Below are 18,003 nucleotides of genomic sequence, written 5' to 3'. Positions count from 1 at the left end.
CTTGGAAAAAGCTTGGGGAAGCAGACATGAATATAATGAAAACCACATGGGAAAGCTTGCTGGACAGCTCCCCATCATGTAAACAGATCTGAGAAAACTCAGTTTAGGTTAGAAGAGGACTGCACTTTTCCATTTTTTAATTATACCTTTATTTTTATTTATTTTTTTTTACTGATTTCAGGAGGTCTAAAGTGGACCCAGGCATTCACATCTTTCACAAGCTCCCTAGGCAATTCTGATGTACAACCGTAGTAGGGAATCACATATATATGTGTACACACACGCACATACATTTTATTAAAGAACGATACAACTGCATTGGAAAAAATTTAGAAAATAATTATAAAAGACAATGATTATTCATAATTCTACCTTCCAAATTCCACTATCTATAGCATTTAGGAATATATTTACTTCCAGATTTTTCCTCCCGTGTACAAGAGTGTTGCTATTTTATAAGCAAAATTTTATAGCCATGAGATTATGCTCTACAGGATTTTGAATGAAACTTCTAAGTGGAGGATCTCGTGGCTTTCTTTGGGAGGTCCTTCCGTATTTACTACAGCTGCCAATTAGGAACGTTTATCCCCTTCCTGGACTCTGCAGCCAAGTCATTCCCCCCACCCACCCCCGGATTAAGCTCAGGGCTCCTGACTACCTTGGGGTTAATGCAATTGTTGTCCTGGAGAGGGCCATACCTTTGTCAGAAAGGCTTGAACTTAAAGTAGCAACCTGGGGGGCAGGTGGCGATCTTAACCTGGATTTATCCGTATTTTCCACTGTGATTTCTCTGTTTATATGTACTAGGGGATATCAAAGCACTGCCTGGAATCCCTCGCCTCCCACGAGTTCATGAATCTCTCCCTTTCACTTACACTGCAGGGATATTAAACACATTATTCTGTTTTGACTGAACGCCAGTAAAATTAAATTCCATCTTTCCATCTGCGGCACCACGCAGGGACCACCACCTTCTGGAAAAGGGGAGCAGAGCAATGGAGGAGGGACCCCTTCAGGACGCTTGTGAACATGCCATTTTCTGCTAGACAAGATGAATTTGCCCCTTCCATGGCATAAATCTCAACATCTGCTCTGTCTTTGCCTCCCAGACACCCTGATAGGTGTAACCATCTTTAAACCATTGCTAGGAAGCAACATATGGATTGTCAGCAGTGACTGAAGGATAAAACTACGCAGGGTGGGGGAGGGGCTCCGGTTCTGATCCTCCAGCCTTACTGGGATTTTTTAATTTGGCTGAAGTTTCTCCAGGCTTTCCTGGGTGTCCATCTCTCACTGTCCCACTGACATGCTTGGCACGGAATCCTGAATTTTCCCTCTTGCCTTTTCCAGCTGTTTCTCACCATTTAGCCCCCTCTCTGTGTCTTACCCCCCAGGGAAAGGAAAGTTAAATGATGTTAATCTGCCAAATATTTCTGATCATTAGGAAGCCATAAAAATTAACATAACCATCAGAGGAAATTAATTGCCAAAGAAGACAAGGTTAGAGCAGGATGGTGAGGATGGGGGGTGGGGTGGGGAGAGGGGCACAGCTGAGGGGCACTTTGTTCCTTCTTTGTGATTCTGAGCGAGGGGCTGCAGCTGGAGGCGCCCAGGAGGCTCTGCACAGGTCTGCTTCACCCGCATTTAATTATGAGCACAGCCCCAGAATATCAAGTAGTGCCAGTAGTAAAATCCTACAGAGGGATACCCTTAATTCCTGCCTTTTCCCCCTCCTGCTCCTCTGGGGGAAATTTTTGGTTATTTTTTAATTCTAGTTCAAAATAGAGGTTGGGGGGAAGAAGCCCACTCTGGCCTCCTGCAGGAAATGCCATTAATAATTAATACCCAATAATAATCAAATCCATGGGAGACTCGTTACAAGTAACATCTTGACAGACCCATCGATGGATGCCTGTAGCTTTACTTCTTCATCAGCTTACAGGATTGGTTCAGCAGGGATTTGAGCACACATAAGTGGTGACAAAAAAAGGATAAATAGCAGGTTTGTTCACGGAAGAGCCTTATTCATCCCTATAGGGTTTTTTTCATTTTAGGTTTATGGCTTGGTGGGGAATTTCCCTTTAATTGGGATTGTAATATGAGGATGGGACCTGTCGACATTTACAAGAGAGATGGGAGGCTAATTCTTCCTAACTTGTTTGTTGTTATTATTACTCCACCGGCTCCTTTAGGAGGCTCTGTATAAAAGAAGCAGACAATCAAAATGGATCAGAGACAAAGTATGCCCGAGAAAGAAGGGGAGAAGTGATGTCCAGGCACTGGACTTATCTGGGGTTAGCAACTGGTTGCAAGTCAGATTTGAGAGTGTTTGAAGCTTCACACTAGGCCATTCAGAGCCATTTGTATATTGCATCGTTTCACTTGATCCTCACAATAACCCTGTGGGGTGAGTGTTAATAAGCCCACTTTCTAGATGAAGAAACTGAGGAAGGTGTGGTTTAGCAATTCCGGGTGATCCCACAACCCCCATGCAGCAGGGAGGCTGGCTGGAAAGTCAACCCTGATTTGCTACTCTTTTCTGCTACTTTGTTACTCTTTCACACCTAGCGGAGAGAAGGACTCTGCCCAGTCCCTTAAGCATGGTAGGAGAAGGCAACTGGCCTTTGAAAGGAGGAATTTCCCGTTATTCTGCCCTGCATTCTATTCTATAACAGAATTGAGAGTATCAGGGCTTCATTGTCCAACAGGTTCCCAGAGAAAGCAAGTAAGGTCAGAGCAGGGAAACAACATCCCACTCAGATGGGTCATCCAAGGAGAATTTAATGTAGAGACCGTATGCCAGTGTGTGGCAAGGGCAGATTTAAGGAACCCAGAGACAAACGACAGCCGCCCTGACCACTAGCACCTAATTCTAGGGCAAAAATGCAATGCTCACCTCACTGAAAACCATACAATGCTTCCTTCATCTCGAGGTAGAATTCCTCCCAAAGCAGGCTCTGTGGGGATCTGAAGAACCTCTTCTGGCATTTTGTTTGGAGTTTGTTATTTTTGTCCACCAAGGAGACGCAGAGACTATAAAGTAACCAAAAGCATGTATTTGGGGTCTTAGGGATTGCAATACAGGAAACATAGTGCCCCCCTGCCCCCCCAAATCAAAAGTGTGCTCAGAATTGCCCTTGGGGAAAGCAGGCTTATAAAGGCAAAACCCACCAAGTTTACCTAACTTGTTTTGAAAGAATTATGCTTGGCGCCCGCAGAGTTAAACTGTCTAATACACCTTTGGCTATTTAGCTAACACATGTTACATTATCTCTATTTTGGTCCAAAGTAAAAGAATGTGTTCCAGAAAGTGATCCAGCTGTATTTGACAAGGTGTAATTGACAAAAATCCAAAGTTCATAGTTTCTGAGAATTGAAACAGGAGACTCACCTGGGCCCCTTTTCTCCTTTTTATCTTTCCATGTTATTTTGAATGACTCCCTTAACAATGCTTACTTCATTTTGGAAACTTCCTTCATATTTGAATTACGAAAAAATTAGAATAAACAAAGAATACTGAATATAACATAAGAAACCCCATAAAACCAACATCTAAATTTATCAAATGATATTAATGCATTAATGTATTAGCTCCATATATGCATATATATGTATATTTTTATTTTCAAAGAAATTAAGGTTATAATGTAACTGAAGCCCCACCTCCATGACACTCATTCATCCTCCCTCTCACCCTGAGCAATCAGGATGCCAGAGTTGGTGGGGTATCATTAGCAAGCTTGTTATGCTTTTACTACATACTGATATATCTGTAATCATATCTATTATTGCTTTGTGTATTTTTTTTTTAAGATTTTATTTATTTATTTGTCAGAGAGAGAGAGGGAGAGCAAGCACAGGCAGACAGAATGGCAGGCAGAGGCAGAGGGAGAAGCAGGCTCCCTGATGAGCAAGGAGCCCGATGTGGGACTCGATCCCAGGACCTGGGATCATGACCTGAGCCGAAGGCAGCTGCTTAACCAACTGAGCCACCCAGGCGTCCCTGCTTTGTGTATTTTAAATTGCAGGTAAATTGTATTTGTATGTACTGTTTGTATGTGAACTGTTAAGTATTTGTAAGCAACTTGCTTTTCTTAATTAACATATTTTTAAGTTAATTCATATCATTATAGATACATTGAGTTTATTTTATTATCTGAATGTCATTCCACAGTATGCCTGTACTACAGTTTATCCCTCCTTTGTTGATGATATTTAAGTTGTTTTTAATTGTTCTCTGTTAAAGACAATGCTTCAGGGCAGCCCCTCATGCACAGGGCAGGCAGCAGGAGGGAAAAGAAACCAACAGTAATGCTGCAAAAAGCATTCATATATATATATATATATATATATATATATATATATATATATATATATATATCTACATGAGCACATAATGCAAGAAATTCTCTAGGAGGAGAATCACTGACTTAGAAAGCATTCCTATCCTTGATTACATTAGCTTCTGCCAAATTGCCTTCCAAGGTGCCAATTTTTATACTGACTAGCACTGAATGATGGTTCACATTTCCGCACACTGTGGTTTTAATTTACACCTTCTGGTTCTAATTTATATTTCCTTTACTACAAATGAGATTGAACTTCTTTTTATATGTTTACTGACCACTCATGTTTCCGCATTTATGAACTTTCTGTTCAAATATTTTTTGTCCATTTTTTTCTTGGATGATTTTGATCTTACTCTTTAAAAGAGTGGTTATTATTCTGGTCACTGATTTTTATATGTGTTACAAATACTTATCTTTTCATTTCCTTCATGACATTTTTAGTTGTGCAGAAGATTTTAATTTTAATGTGGTCAAAGTTGTCAATCTTTCCCTTTACCGTTGAGTGCGTGTGTCTATGTATGTGGCTTGTTTAGGAAAGTCCCTTTTACACTGCAGGTTCATAAAGGTGTTTTTCTGTGGTCTCCTCTGAAAGTCAATTCTGATTTTCACATAAGGTTTTAGATATAGCTGAAACTGATTTTTGTGTGAATGGCATGGGATATATATAATGTATTACATGATCATAACATTATCTGCTAATTACAGTATACTTGCTCCACTGATTTAAATATCACTCTGAAAAAAAATAATACTGCCCTGTAATATGTTTGGTCCACACAGGCAGGAATTCATTTCTAACTGTTGCATGGGTGTTTTTTGGCTAACCCTATACCAGTACCTCCCTGCCTCAATTAATATATTTTTCAGTAGGCACTGATAAATATGCACATATCTTAATCTTCTTAGATATTCTTGGCTTTTGCTCATACCGATTTTAGCATTAGTTTATCAACTTTTTCATGGAAACCTCTGGTGTACTTGATAAGAGTTATCCGGAGATTTTATTTTCATTTAGAAAGAATTTTTATCTTCACATGAGTTTTCCCACCCACAGACATAGCAATATCACAACAGGGATACTGAGATGGAAAGAGTCAGGAAACAATGTTTCCATTATCACAGGTATCCTCATGGTGCCCTTTTTTACCCATGTCCCTTCTCCCTCACCTCCCCGATCTTTCCTTCCCTGGTCCTTCACTTCCAGCAACCACTAATGGGTTCTCCATTTCTATAATTAGTTATTTCAAGATTATCATATAAATGAAAGCATACAGGAGGTAACCTTTTGGGACTGGCTTTTTTCATGAAGTATAACTCTCTGGAAATTAATCCAAATTGTTCCATGTAACAATCATTTTTTCCTTTGTTTTGCTGCATAGTATTCTATGGTCTAGATGGAGGAGCCAGCTTGTTTTATCATTTCACCTGCTCAAGGACATCTGGGTCGTTTCTAGTCTAGTCAACATTTATGAATAAAGCTAGCATATTCATTTACAAGTTTGTATGGGAATATAAATTTTCATTTCTCTGGAATAAATGCCCAGGTGTGCAAGTGCTGGACATAGGGAAGTTACATGTTTAGTTTTTAAAGAAACCGCCACATTGTTTTCCAGAGTTGCTGGGTATCATTTTATTCCCACCAGCAAATAGAAAAGTGATCCAATTTCTCTGCATCCTCTCCAACATTTAGTGTTGTCACTATTTTTCAGCTTTGCCGTTTTGATAGGTAGGTTTTGCTATCTCACTGTAGTTCTAATTTGCATTTCCCTAATGTCTAATGATACCCAACATTTTTAAGTGTTTATTTGTCATCCACATACTTTTTTTAGTGAAAAATTCTTTTTCAGATATGTTGCCCATTTTCTAATTGGATTGGCTGGGTTTTTAAAAAGTTAATTAGTTAACTTATTTATTTATTCATTTTAGTCTTGAGAGTTCTTTCTATATTATAGATACTAGTCCTTTGATGGATAGATGATCTGATAATATTTTTTCTCAGTATATAGTTTGCCTTTTCATCTTTTTTTTTTAAAGATTTTACTTATTTATTTGTTTGTCAGAGAGAGAGAGAGCGAGCACACACGCAGGCAGAGTGGCAGGCAGAGGCAGAGAGAGAAGCAAACTCTCTGTGGAGCAAGGAGCCTGATACGGGACGCCATCCCAGGACTATGGGATCAGAGACCTGAGCCAAAGGCAGTAGCTTAACCAATTGAGCCACCCAGGCATCCCTTGTCTTTTTATCTTCTTAACAAGGTCTTCTACGGAGCAAAAGTTCTTGTTTTTTGTTTTGTTTCACATATGTCCAATTTCCCCAGGACTATTTGTTAAAAGAGCGATTTTCTATTCTTTGCCATTGAGCCACATGTCTTTCCTTCACCCACACTCTCCTGAACACTTTAACTTGAAATCAGGAAGAGTGATTCCTTCCACTTACTTCTCTATTCTCAAAATTGTTTTAGCTAGCATAATTTTTTGTTTGTTTCAGTTTTTGGTTTTATTTTGTTTTTGCTTTACTTTCCATATAACTTTTATTTTACTTTATTTTCCATATAAATTTTAAAATATTTTTTCTATATCTACAAAACAGTCTGCTGGAACTTTGATAGGAATTGTGTTAAACCTGTATGTCGTTTGGAGAGAACTGACATCTTTATTATACTGAATCTTCTAAACCATCAATAAAGTATATTTCTCCACTTTTTGGATCTTTGATTTCTTTCATCAGCATTTTGTAGTTTTTCAGCATACCAGTCCTAGACATATTTTCTTATATCAACACTTGTGAGGTTTTTTTTTTTTAATTATATATTTATCTACATCCTTGCTGAACTCACTATTAGTTTTAGGATTTTTTTTTTTTTTTTTTTAGTTTCTTTGGAAACTCTAGGTATATGAGCACTCTATCTGCAAATATACAAATAAAGAAAGTTTTATTTCCTCCTTTCTAATATGTAGGTCTTATCTTTTTCCTGTTTTTTGGTGTGTTAATTGAACACTTTCTTTAGAATTGTATCTTGATTTATCTACAATATGGGGGCGGCTTATCTCTTTGTATAGTTTGTGTGTGTGTGTGATTGTTCCAAGTATTGCATTATATATAAATAGCATCGAAGTTCTCTGGTGCTGACATTTTACCAGTTGGAGTAAAATACAGAAGTCTTATTTCTTTTCATGTCTCTTTAAATCCCCCAATTATAAATGTCTTAATCATTTCCTCTACATATATTTAGAACCAACTCAGGCTGTTAAACTTCTGCTTGAGCTGTTAAATACTCTTTAGAAAACTCAAAGGAAGGAGCATGTATTGTATTTACCCATGTTTTACTCTTTCTGCTATTATTTCTTTCTTTTTGATATTTTAAGATTCCTTTTTTTAATGTTTCCTGACAGTTAGGAAAGTTTTTTTATTCATTGTCTTAAGGGAGGCCTTCTTGTGAAAAATTCTCTTAGTTTTCCTTTATCTGAGAGTGTCTTTGATTCTCTCTTCCTTCCAGAAAGGTATTTTTACTGGGTATGGAATTCTGGGCCGACAGCTCTTCTCTTTGAGCACCTAAAAAATGTCAAGCTGAAGGGTGCCTGGATGACTAAGTGGATTAAGCGTCTGACTCTTGATTTCAGCTCATGATCTTGGGGTTGTGGGATCTAGTCCTGTGTTGGGGTCCACACTCAGCATGGAATCTGTTTGAGATTCTTTCTCTCCCTCTCCCTCTGCCCCCTCACCTTTGCTCTCTTAATTAATTAATTAATTAATTAAATCCTTTAAAAAAAAAAGAGAAAAATGCTATGCCAATTCATCTGACCTCCATGCCTTCTAATGGGAACACCACTGTCACTGAAATTGCTTTTCCCTCATAGGTGAGATGTTGCTTCTCTCTTGCTGCTGTCAGTATATTTTTCCTTTGTCTTTGGTTTTTGAAGTTTGACCATGATGTGTCTGGGTTCAGATTTCTTTCCAGTTTATCCAGTTTGGGATTCATTCAGCTTCTTGATTCTGTTTTATGTTTCCTGCCAAATCTGGAAAGTATTCATCCATTATTTCTTCCATGACTCCTTCACGACACTCTGTTTCTCTTCTCTGCCCTGTTGGAGCTTTTGTTATAGTTCCACATGTCACCAAGGTCCTGTTCATTACTTTTTTCAGTCAGTTTTTTCTCTGTGGTTCAGATTAGATGGTTTCTTTCTTTCTTTCTTTTTAATTTTATTTATTTATTTGACAGGCAGAGAGGCAGGCAGAGACAGAGAAAGGGGGAAGCAGGCTCCCCACTGAGCAGAGACCCTGATGTGGGGCTCAATCCCAGGACCCTGGGATCATGACCTGAGCTGAAGGCTCAGAAGCTTTAACCCACTGAGCCACTCAGGTGCCCCAGATTAGATGGTTTCTATTCAATCTTCAAGTTCGCTTATTCTTTTCCTTATCTTCTTCCATTCTGCTGTTGAGCTTATGCACTGAGATGATGATGATGTTGATGATGATCATGATGATGATTTTGGAGGGCTGAACAAGGGAGTATGATGATTTTAATTACATTTTAAGACCACTCTGGCTGCTACAGTATGAGAAGCCAGAAGTAGAAGGAAGAAATGATGATGATTTAGACCATTCAGATAGCAGTGGAGATGGCATAAAGTGATAGGGTTTGAGATATATTGTAAAGGACATCTGATAAAATATTCAGATGGATTGGATATGTAGTATAAGAATAAGGGAGAAATCAAGGATAACTCTCAGGGATTTGGCCTGAGTAACTGAGGCGTGGTGATGATTTTTCTTTCTTTCTTTTTTTTTTTTTTAAATACTGGGAGGAAGTGAGTTGGGAATGAGAATAGGGAGCAAACAGTATTCAATGGACGTCTTGACTTTAAAACGTTTCCTAGACATCTGAGTGCATATATTGAGGAGGTAGCTATGTATATATCTGAAGCAAAGAAGAAGGCTGATTTTGGAAATTTTTAATATAGGAACCATCAGTGTGCTCTGTATTTCATCAAATCGAAGGCACTATTGATTATAAGATGTACCCTTAAGCAAAACAAAACAAAATAAACAAAATACCCTACAACTGGAATTTTTTAAAAAACTAGTTACTTTTAAAAAATAAAGCCCTACCAATTTAGCTATGATATCGTAATTTAGTAATAGTCCTCTCTGATGCATGAATTGGTCACACCTCTAAGTTGCTTGGATTTTTTTTCAAAGCATTTGGTGACTTCTGCTGTCGCCACTTGCATTAATAAAAATGTGATAGGGGCACCCGGGTGACACAGCCAGTTAGGCGTCTCTTGGTTTTGGCTCAGGTCATGATCTCAGGGTCCTGAAACTGAGATCAACAGGCTCTGTGCTGAGTGTGGAGTCTGCTTGAGACTCTGTCTCCCTTCCTCCTCTCTCTCTCTCTCTCTCTCTCTCAAATAAATAAATAAATAAATGTGATAGATATCTCAGGAACAAAATATAAAAGACTTCCTCTAGAAGGAGGAGCTTCTTTATGAATTCTTTATGGAGATTCTTCATGAATCTAAAGATTCATAAAGTGGTTGGTGGTTGTTTTGAAGAAAAAAATTTGTATTCTTTCACATTGCTCTATTTCCATGCTTTTCTGTGTATATATAATAATAGTTTTCTTTCAATGACAAATCACAGTATTAATTTTCAGATTCATTTCAAATAGCATTAAACCCAACACGTGTAGTGCCATTGATCCATATGTTTCTACTGAACGGAGTTAATATTAAGAACAACGACCAAGTTCTCACGGTGCAGACAGTGAAGGACTAAATCCAGACCTCTGTCTGGATGATGACAACTATTTGAGGAGGCATCCTGTTCCAGAGATGTAAAAGGTGAAACCATTCATACTTAGATTTGAGGAAACGTGGCAAGTATTTCCACCCTGGGGAAAATTGAGGTCACACAGTAAAAATGTCAGTAGAGGTGAGGTCTGAGGTCAGAGTCCTGGGATAACCCAGGAGAAGACTGGAATGGAGCAGCCAGTGATATAGGAGGAAAACAAGCGGTGTGGTTTCTGACAAGGCAAGGAAGAGAGGAAAATACAGATGAGGACTGAGGCTGGACCACTGGCATTGGAAACGCAGGAATCTTCGGTGACTTTAACAAGGACCATTTCTTAGGCAGGTGGGAAGAATCACCTGAGTGAAGGGGGATTAAGAGAAGGAGAAGTAAGACAGTAAAAGACACCTCCTCCAAGGCTGGTGTGTGTCGGTTTTTACTTGTTTGTTTGATTTTGTTTTGTCTTAATAAAAATAAGCAGGGAAAACAATGGGAGTAGTTAGAAGGCAACAGGAGATTAAAAGAGGTTTTTTCTACTGAGAGATTTAATAGTATATTTATATGCTAATAACAATAACAGTGGAGAAAGAAAACTTGCAGAGGAAAAGAAGGAGCGATGCCCTTTCTCAGACATGTAGAGGAAAGAAGGAGGGATGCCCTTGTTCAGACAAGAAGGACTAGGATCCGGTATCATTTAAGCCTCTGGAGAATGCCCACCTTGTGTAAGTATTTATATGTCTAAATCTCCTAGGCTCGGAATTCCTTTATGGCTGGACTCGTGCTCCATTTACTTTTTCATACCCAGTTCAGGCAGAAGAGCAGTGTTCATTCAGTGTTCGTTAGTGTGTGCTTGGGAGGCCGACTAGATTTGGACCCTGAATCAGACACTTTCCAGCTGTGTTTTTGAGAAATTGAATCTGAAATTTTCTATGCCTCAGTTTCCTCATACATAAAATGGGCATACTAGTCTTATTTAACTGTTGTGACAGAGTATGAATGCCTTGGGGAGCCTGGGTGGCTCGGTGGGTTAAAGCCTCTGCCTTTGGCTCAGGTCAGGAGCAAGGAGCCTGCTTCCTCTTCTCTCTCTATCTCTGCCTGCCTTTCTGCCTAATTGTGATCTCTCTCTGTCAAATAAATAAGTAAAATCTTTCTTTTTTTTTTTAAGATTTTATTTATTTATTTGAAACAGAGAGAGAGAGATCACAAGTAGGCAGAGAGGCAGGCATAGAGAGAGAGGAGAAAGCAGGCTCCCCGCTGAGCAGAGAGCCCGATGCGGGCCTCGATCCCAGGACCCTGAGATCATGACCCGAGCCGAAGGCAGAGGCTTAACCCACTGAGCCACCCAGGCGCCCAAAATAAGTAAAATCTTAAAAAAAAAAAAAAGTATAAATGCCTATAAGGTGCTTAGAATAGTATCTGACATGTGACAAGTTTGCGCTAAATGATAGCTACTGTTACCTAGTATATAGAACTTAGCACACTGTATGGGTTCTGTGAGTGAAGGAATGATTGAACGAATAAATGTTACTTTAAAACATCTTTATAGTTTAATTATTTCCTAGTACAGCTCTCTCTTGGTGTCAGCTTTGAACTCTGTTCTCCCTGCAGCTATGGTTAGTTAACCCCTACCTGTAGACTCAGCTCCTGCTGGTCTCCTGAGATCAATTCAAACCTTTAGGAAGAAGGATTTCAAGAGGTTTGGGCTGGATGTTTAGTTCTGACCCTGTGCCCCATTTACGCAAACTAAGGGGGCATCTGCCCATTTTTCTTGTGTTCAGGACACCCTCTTTCTTAGAAATTCTTGCCTCTCTGACTGTTTTCATGTCTGTTTCTCTTTCTCCTCCTTGACTCTATATAATCTGGGCTTGCTTTTGCTGTGCTTCCAAGATTGTAAACTCTGCTTAGCTCCATGCATGACTTTGGAATGGGCATTAAGCTCCCAGGGCTCCCCTATAATTAATGTTCATAATTAGTGTAAATATGCTGCAGAGATTTGCAGCACAATATGCCACATGTGGACCTAATTGGGACCAAAGGACTAGTAGCCCCAATTCTGAAGCCTTTAGGATAAGGGAATTAGAGGCATCTAAAGGGTTCTAAGGGAGCTAATAAGGCACAGAGAATTAGGTAATTAATGGATCTAATGCTGTCCTGGAAAATGTTGTAAAAGGCTTCTCACCAGCCCTACTCCTCTGAAGGCAAATTTCTTGATGTGAGATGATTCTTCATTCCTTTCCAGTTTGTAGGGGTTTCCCTCTGGGGGGACATCTAGGGAGAGTATAGCTTTGGTTTGCATTTCCTTTTGCCTGTGGTCTTGGAAGACAATTAAAACTTTAGCAGCAAGGTGCCATGGAGTGGAGTATTGAAGCAATTACCTGGACAGTCCAAGGAAGAAGAAAATCTTTATTGCTTGGCTTAGATTATGCTGCATGGCTTTATTTTTGTGAATCGGTCTGTAACGTAACCATCCAGAGGGTATAAGGCACATAACAGGAATCCATTAAATATTTGCTGGATAATTGACTCCTTAAAATATCAATTAATATTAATAGTTTTTAATAACTCTGGTTTGCACCTAATTTTCATCTCTTGGCTTGGTGAGTTAATGAACAGAGATAGGAAGTCAAAGTTCCATACCCCAAATGGGCCTTAGCTTACCCAGCTGTGGAAGAGAACTTGGCTTTTACTAGACAGTTGCTTGTAAAACTTTGGGGGATTTTTGTTTGTTTGTTTGTTTGTTGTTTTAATGACTTACCAGACGATGTTGCACCTTTAATTTTAATAATTAATTTTCTTAATCTGAGGAATTTAAACCTGATACAACAATGACCTTCAAATTTGGTGGGGGTGGTGAGGATGAGGCAGGGAATCAGGCCACTAGTTTGCCTCTCATAGATGAATTAGTGAGTTGATTAATTGTTTTGGTTATCTAACTGGTTAGTGAAGGACTGCTTCCAGACCCTTTCTGCCTGCAGGCAGGAGACTGGCTTCCATGTTCTAGACCTTCTGGATTTCTTGACATTGGTGACTCTGAAGTATGTTTATTACCCCAAGTCCTTCGGTCTTTGCTCAATAACTTCCACAACTTGGAAGCTAGAGATTTCCCAGCCAAGAACAAGACGCAGGAAAGAAACAGGATGATGGTGACAGACACAGAAGTGTCTGGATTTTGAGTTTTTTTTTTTTTTTAATTTTCTATTGTTCATGGGCAAAAATGACAAAGATTCAGAAATCAGAAGCCTGAGCTTATTTAATTCATGATTTTTGCATTGTTCCCTTAGCTACACTTGTTTTGGCCAGCTGGGAAAAGAATGATTATTATAACTCACAGGATATTAGTGAGAATCATATGAAATGCATGTGAAAAATTTTTAAAATTACTAAACCACTTACAAATATGAGACCAGAAATATCTGTGATAGGAGGAAATCTTGATTTTCACACTGTGGAGAAATCCCACCGCCAGAAACTCAGAAAATTAATTCCATCGAAGAACTTGGCATGGCACTATCCATGTCCATGTCCTAACGTACAGATGAACCAAAAAGAAAGAATGTAGGATCCAATGTGAGAATGAATTCTGTACCAGGTGGCCACCTAGCACCTAGTCCTGCTTTAGCCCGAAGTATAGCTATATGGTATGACAGCAAAGTCATACCACAAGCCTTTTACAAAAGCAAAAACTGTATTACACAACAGGTAAAGGATCATCTCCTCTCTGTTTTTCCTGCCAGAGCATTGCCTGGGCTAACAGAGCCTAGGCCTGCAAAGTCCCCACCAGCCTGTGCCAGCACCCAGCTTCTTCCTCCCATGGCACAGTTACAGACTGCTAGATTGAAGATGGGTCCTGGTCAAGGACCATTCGCTGTACATGCAGCCTAAATCTCCACACACCCACCCCCCACCAACTCCTCGATGTTTCCAAGTAATAGAAAGAGCTGATGGGCTTGAAAAGAATTCAGTATATCAGTTCTGTGGGGAGGGTATGTGCTGTGGTGAGTGCTGTGAAATGTGTAAGCCTGACGATTCACAGACCTGTACCCCTGGGGCAAATAATACATTATATGTTAATAAAAATAATTAATAATAAAAAAAAGATATCAGCTCTGCTTTCTATGAGCTGTGAGGCCTCGAACAAATCATTTAACCTTTCTGAAACCTAAATTTCTCAAAAATTTTCTCTACATGTGGAAAATAAAACCTCCCTACTGGGTTTGCTGTGAGATACTTAGATCACTGTGAGGGGTTTAATGAATGTGGGCTTCTTTCGCCGCTCTCTCCTATGTTTGTTGGTGGAGGGGACCCATTGGCACAGTTATCCTGTGTCTTCCTATTTCCTTCCCTTTCCCCTCTGGATGACAGAATAGACACCCAAAGCCAGTGCCCCCCAGTTATCCCATCACCTCAGCCCCTTTGATTTTGTTCTCACTGAACACAGGGCAGAAATCACAGGACCTAATGCTGTCTGAGAGCTCAAACTCAGTACAAAGACACTGTGCCCCAGGCCCAACAAGCCTTGAAAGAAAGAGACAGACTGAGGGAGGATGGGAGAGAGAATGCACAAACAGGCCTACTTTGAGTGTGTCTGGAAGGACTTCGAAGCAAAGAGAAGCTGGGAAGGAAGCCTAATCACAAAGAACCTAAGGGGGTGAGAGAAGCAGACAGAAAAAAACTGAGCTCCGTATCTGTTGTAGTTGATCAAGCATGTCCCTAGGCAGCCACCAAACTGCCACTAGGTGCTAGATGCAAAGACAGAGGGCACTCGGTCTCATCCCTCTCTGTCCAGTAGTGCATGCCATGTAAGGGAACGGCGCTCTTCTGCTTCTGTCCAAGATGGCAGCTCCCTGCCCCTGGGGCTCTGGAGCATTTGAGGGGTGGCTGGTGTAGGAGAACACTGCCTAATTTCATGTTATTTACATTGATTTAAACGTAAATAGCTGAATGAAGCTGGCAGCTGCTGTATCAATAATCTATCCTTGTTACGTGAACAGGAATCTGTGGTTACTAGAGACGTGGGTTCCTGAGGGCTGGGAGAGGTTAATAGAAGATGGTTTTAATTCATGGGCTCTGGCTCCTGGTGCTAGCCGAGGCCCAGAAGCTCTTGCCCTCACCTAACCGGAGTGTGGAAGGTAGGGGAAGGGTGGGGACGTATTGGATGTTTCCAAAGCCAGCCAAATGGAGAATGCACCCCACAGACCTCCATATGGAAGCCCCACTCAAGGACGCGGGCTAGGCTTCCTTCAGACACGCTGTAGCCGCCTCAGAGTTAAGGATGTCCTCCTAGAGGGTATCCGCCTGTTGTCGCTGGAGAAGTAGGCTGAGGGAAAAGTCCTGCTGAAGCAGTGGGAAAAACAATCCATAAACCAGCTGCTGATCCATCACCATCTGCCTCCTTTGTAAGAGGATTCTTAGTACAGAGCCAATTCTTCAAAATCTCTCTCCCTTTTTTTTATGGTCTCCAAGGCCCATCAACGGCCATTTATCTCTGAGCCTAACATTTCCAGAGCCCAAGAAAAAAAGAGTTCAGAATTAAAGTAAGATTGTGAAGACAACCAGGAGAAGGATCGAGTACGTTCTTCCTGCTTGCAGTGTCACTGATTATCGGGTGGCACCTACTACAATAAGGTTGTTCTCTACATTGCAGGACCAGACGTCTCCACGGAGGCAAAGAAACCCCAGAGCGCACGCAAGGCGGCTTTTGTAAATGCCACCCAGTGGTGCCTTCTTCAGTTCTGTGTCCAGAACCACCCCCCCTTGGTTTCTGTCCTCGCGGATTCCGACCATCTACAGTTAAGTAAGGCAGAGACTTTGAGAACCTCTTCCCCATCCCCAGGTCAGGTCTACGACGAGTCTTATTCCCTGGATCCTACATCCAGGGTATTTGGTATCTCCTTGGAAACAGCCCTCGATGCCGGGGTTCCCCCAACTCCAGCCACATTGACTTCTTCTGCACAAATTCCAGACTCTCGTTTACTTTAAGAATCCCAAACTGTTCGGCCAACCATCACACATCCCCCTCAGTTCTTGTTAATCTTCTCGCCTGGTAGACTGAGCTTTGTTTTTTTTGTTTGTTTGTTTGGTTTGGTTTGGTTTAGGCTTTGGTTTTGATTTCCTGCCATCCGAGAGCTGGGATTTTTCTCAAAACCAAGGCCACAGTGTTACCCATGCATCTGGACATCAGGTTTCCCCCACGTCTGTTGTGGCAGCAGCTAAAATAAAGCCTTGTTTCACTGCTTCCCTCCCCGACTTCTCAGACCATGCTAATGTCCCCACCCCATATGCCACACTCTTGCATAGAATTGGCTCCTTACCCACTTAAGGACTTCCTCCATGTCCCTCAAGTCTTATCACCCCAATCTTAACCTTCCCTGCAGCAAATGACTAGCCCTAATGCTGAACAGTTCAGGGATTCTGGAAGCCCCCTTCAACCTGTGCTAAAACTTGACATTTGGTGGCTTGATACATTGGCATTTGGCTACAGATAGTCCCAGTGCCTGATCCCAGGGACTGGCCATAGCTGAATATTTCAACTCCTTGTCTGTGACATTGAATCACTAAAGGTCACCAGCAGAGACAAAATGAATCATCCCTCGTGCCTTTAAGACATACTTTCCAACTCATTGTGATAAGATGTCTGTTACATTTTTTTGTCCCCCTCTGTAGAGATTAAGCCTCATGTGTGTTATCTGCACTAATGAACCCCTTGCTCTTGTATGTTGTTTTCTAGACGGTTTGTCACCAGGGCTGTCCTGTCCTGCAAAGCCCCAGTGACAGTGAGCTGTTGACAGAGTATTAGAAAGAGCTCAGATCTTTAAAGCCAGGGATGTGACAGAGAATTTTTTGCAGTTTCCCGATCTCCACAGTCTCTGTGCTCTAACACGATTCCATTAAATCATAAAGATTAGAGCTTGTCAAGCCCTTAGCATCTTTCCTCTGATTTGCAAAAACGAGTGTGGGATTTGTTATTAATTCTCGTTGTTGCAGCTACAGAGCCGGCACCATTAACCATAGCTAAGCCATTAACCTGATTGGTATTAATCACAAGTATCCCATGAGTCATATTGGTTGGAGAGGCCTGGATGTTTTTCAGTAAAGGGGCTTTGCGGAATCAAATGAGAATTGATTGATGATCCCAGAGTACATGTATCCAGCTAAAGAACCAGCCACGTTCTGGGCATCTCACTTCAATGAAGGCACTGTCCTGCCTGAATGCAAAGAAGGCAAGTGGTTTAACGGACCCATCACAAAGACAGTCTGTGCTTTGAGTTATTCCTCTATAGTGGAATGGGATAGACAGAGAGAGAGAGAGACAGTCTGGGAGGGAGAGAGAGAGAGAAATTAACCGGCCCATAGAAGGTAAACAAATGATAACTTCAGCATTTTGTGCTCTTGAAAGGGGTCCTTTTGGAGGACTTTGGCACAGAGATGCTATGAAGTCCTCACCCCTGCAGAATTACCCCCAAGGGTTCCCATAGACTGCATGGGCCCTGTGTTTGAGGCAGGGTCTAGGAGCATAGTCTCCAGCCAAGGCACAGAAAGGAAGTTAAGGAGTCCAGTAGAGGATTAAGTCCATGACCTTGGTGTCATTGGCTCCATGCTTTAATTCAACTGAGCTAACCAGACACCGATGCTCTGAAAACCTGAATGAACTCTCTAGAAAAAACCAAAACAAAAAAGAATTCCTCACAGTTTTCAAATTCTATTTCCTAGTGAATCTTTAAACATTTTTGCTGAATGGTTGTCCTAAAAAACTACTGTCATGTCTAGGCCACCAGAAGAACTTAGATATTTGGGGGGCACCTGGGTGGCTCAGTCAGTCAAACTTCTGTCTTCAGCTCAGGTCATGATCTCAGGGTCCTAGGACTGAAC

The 18,003-nt window shown here is 40.8% G+C and overlaps 1 long non-coding RNA gene across 1 annotated transcript; it reads left to right on the top strand.

Annotated features, from left to right (window-relative positions):
* The first annotated feature begins 3,991 nt into the window (after positions 1–3,991).
* Positions 3,992–16,372, top strand: LOC111162352. The gene is made up of 2 exons (XR_002641570.1): positions 3,992–4,028; positions 15,779–16,372. It is a non-coding gene; the product is annotated as an uncharacterized LOC111162352 (long non-coding RNA).
* Positions 16,373–18,003: the final 1,631 nt, after the last annotated feature.

This window comes from Enhydra lutris, unplaced genomic scaffold (genome assembly GCF_002288905.1).
Source record: "Enhydra lutris kenyoni isolate GAN:26980312 unplaced genomic scaffold, ASM228890v2 scaffoldscaffold91, whole genome shotgun sequence".
In the NCBI taxonomy this organism is placed as follows: Eukaryota; Metazoa; Chordata; class Mammalia; order Carnivora; family Mustelidae; genus Enhydra; species Enhydra lutris.
This window is presented reverse-complemented; position numbering and strand designations above follow the sequence as displayed.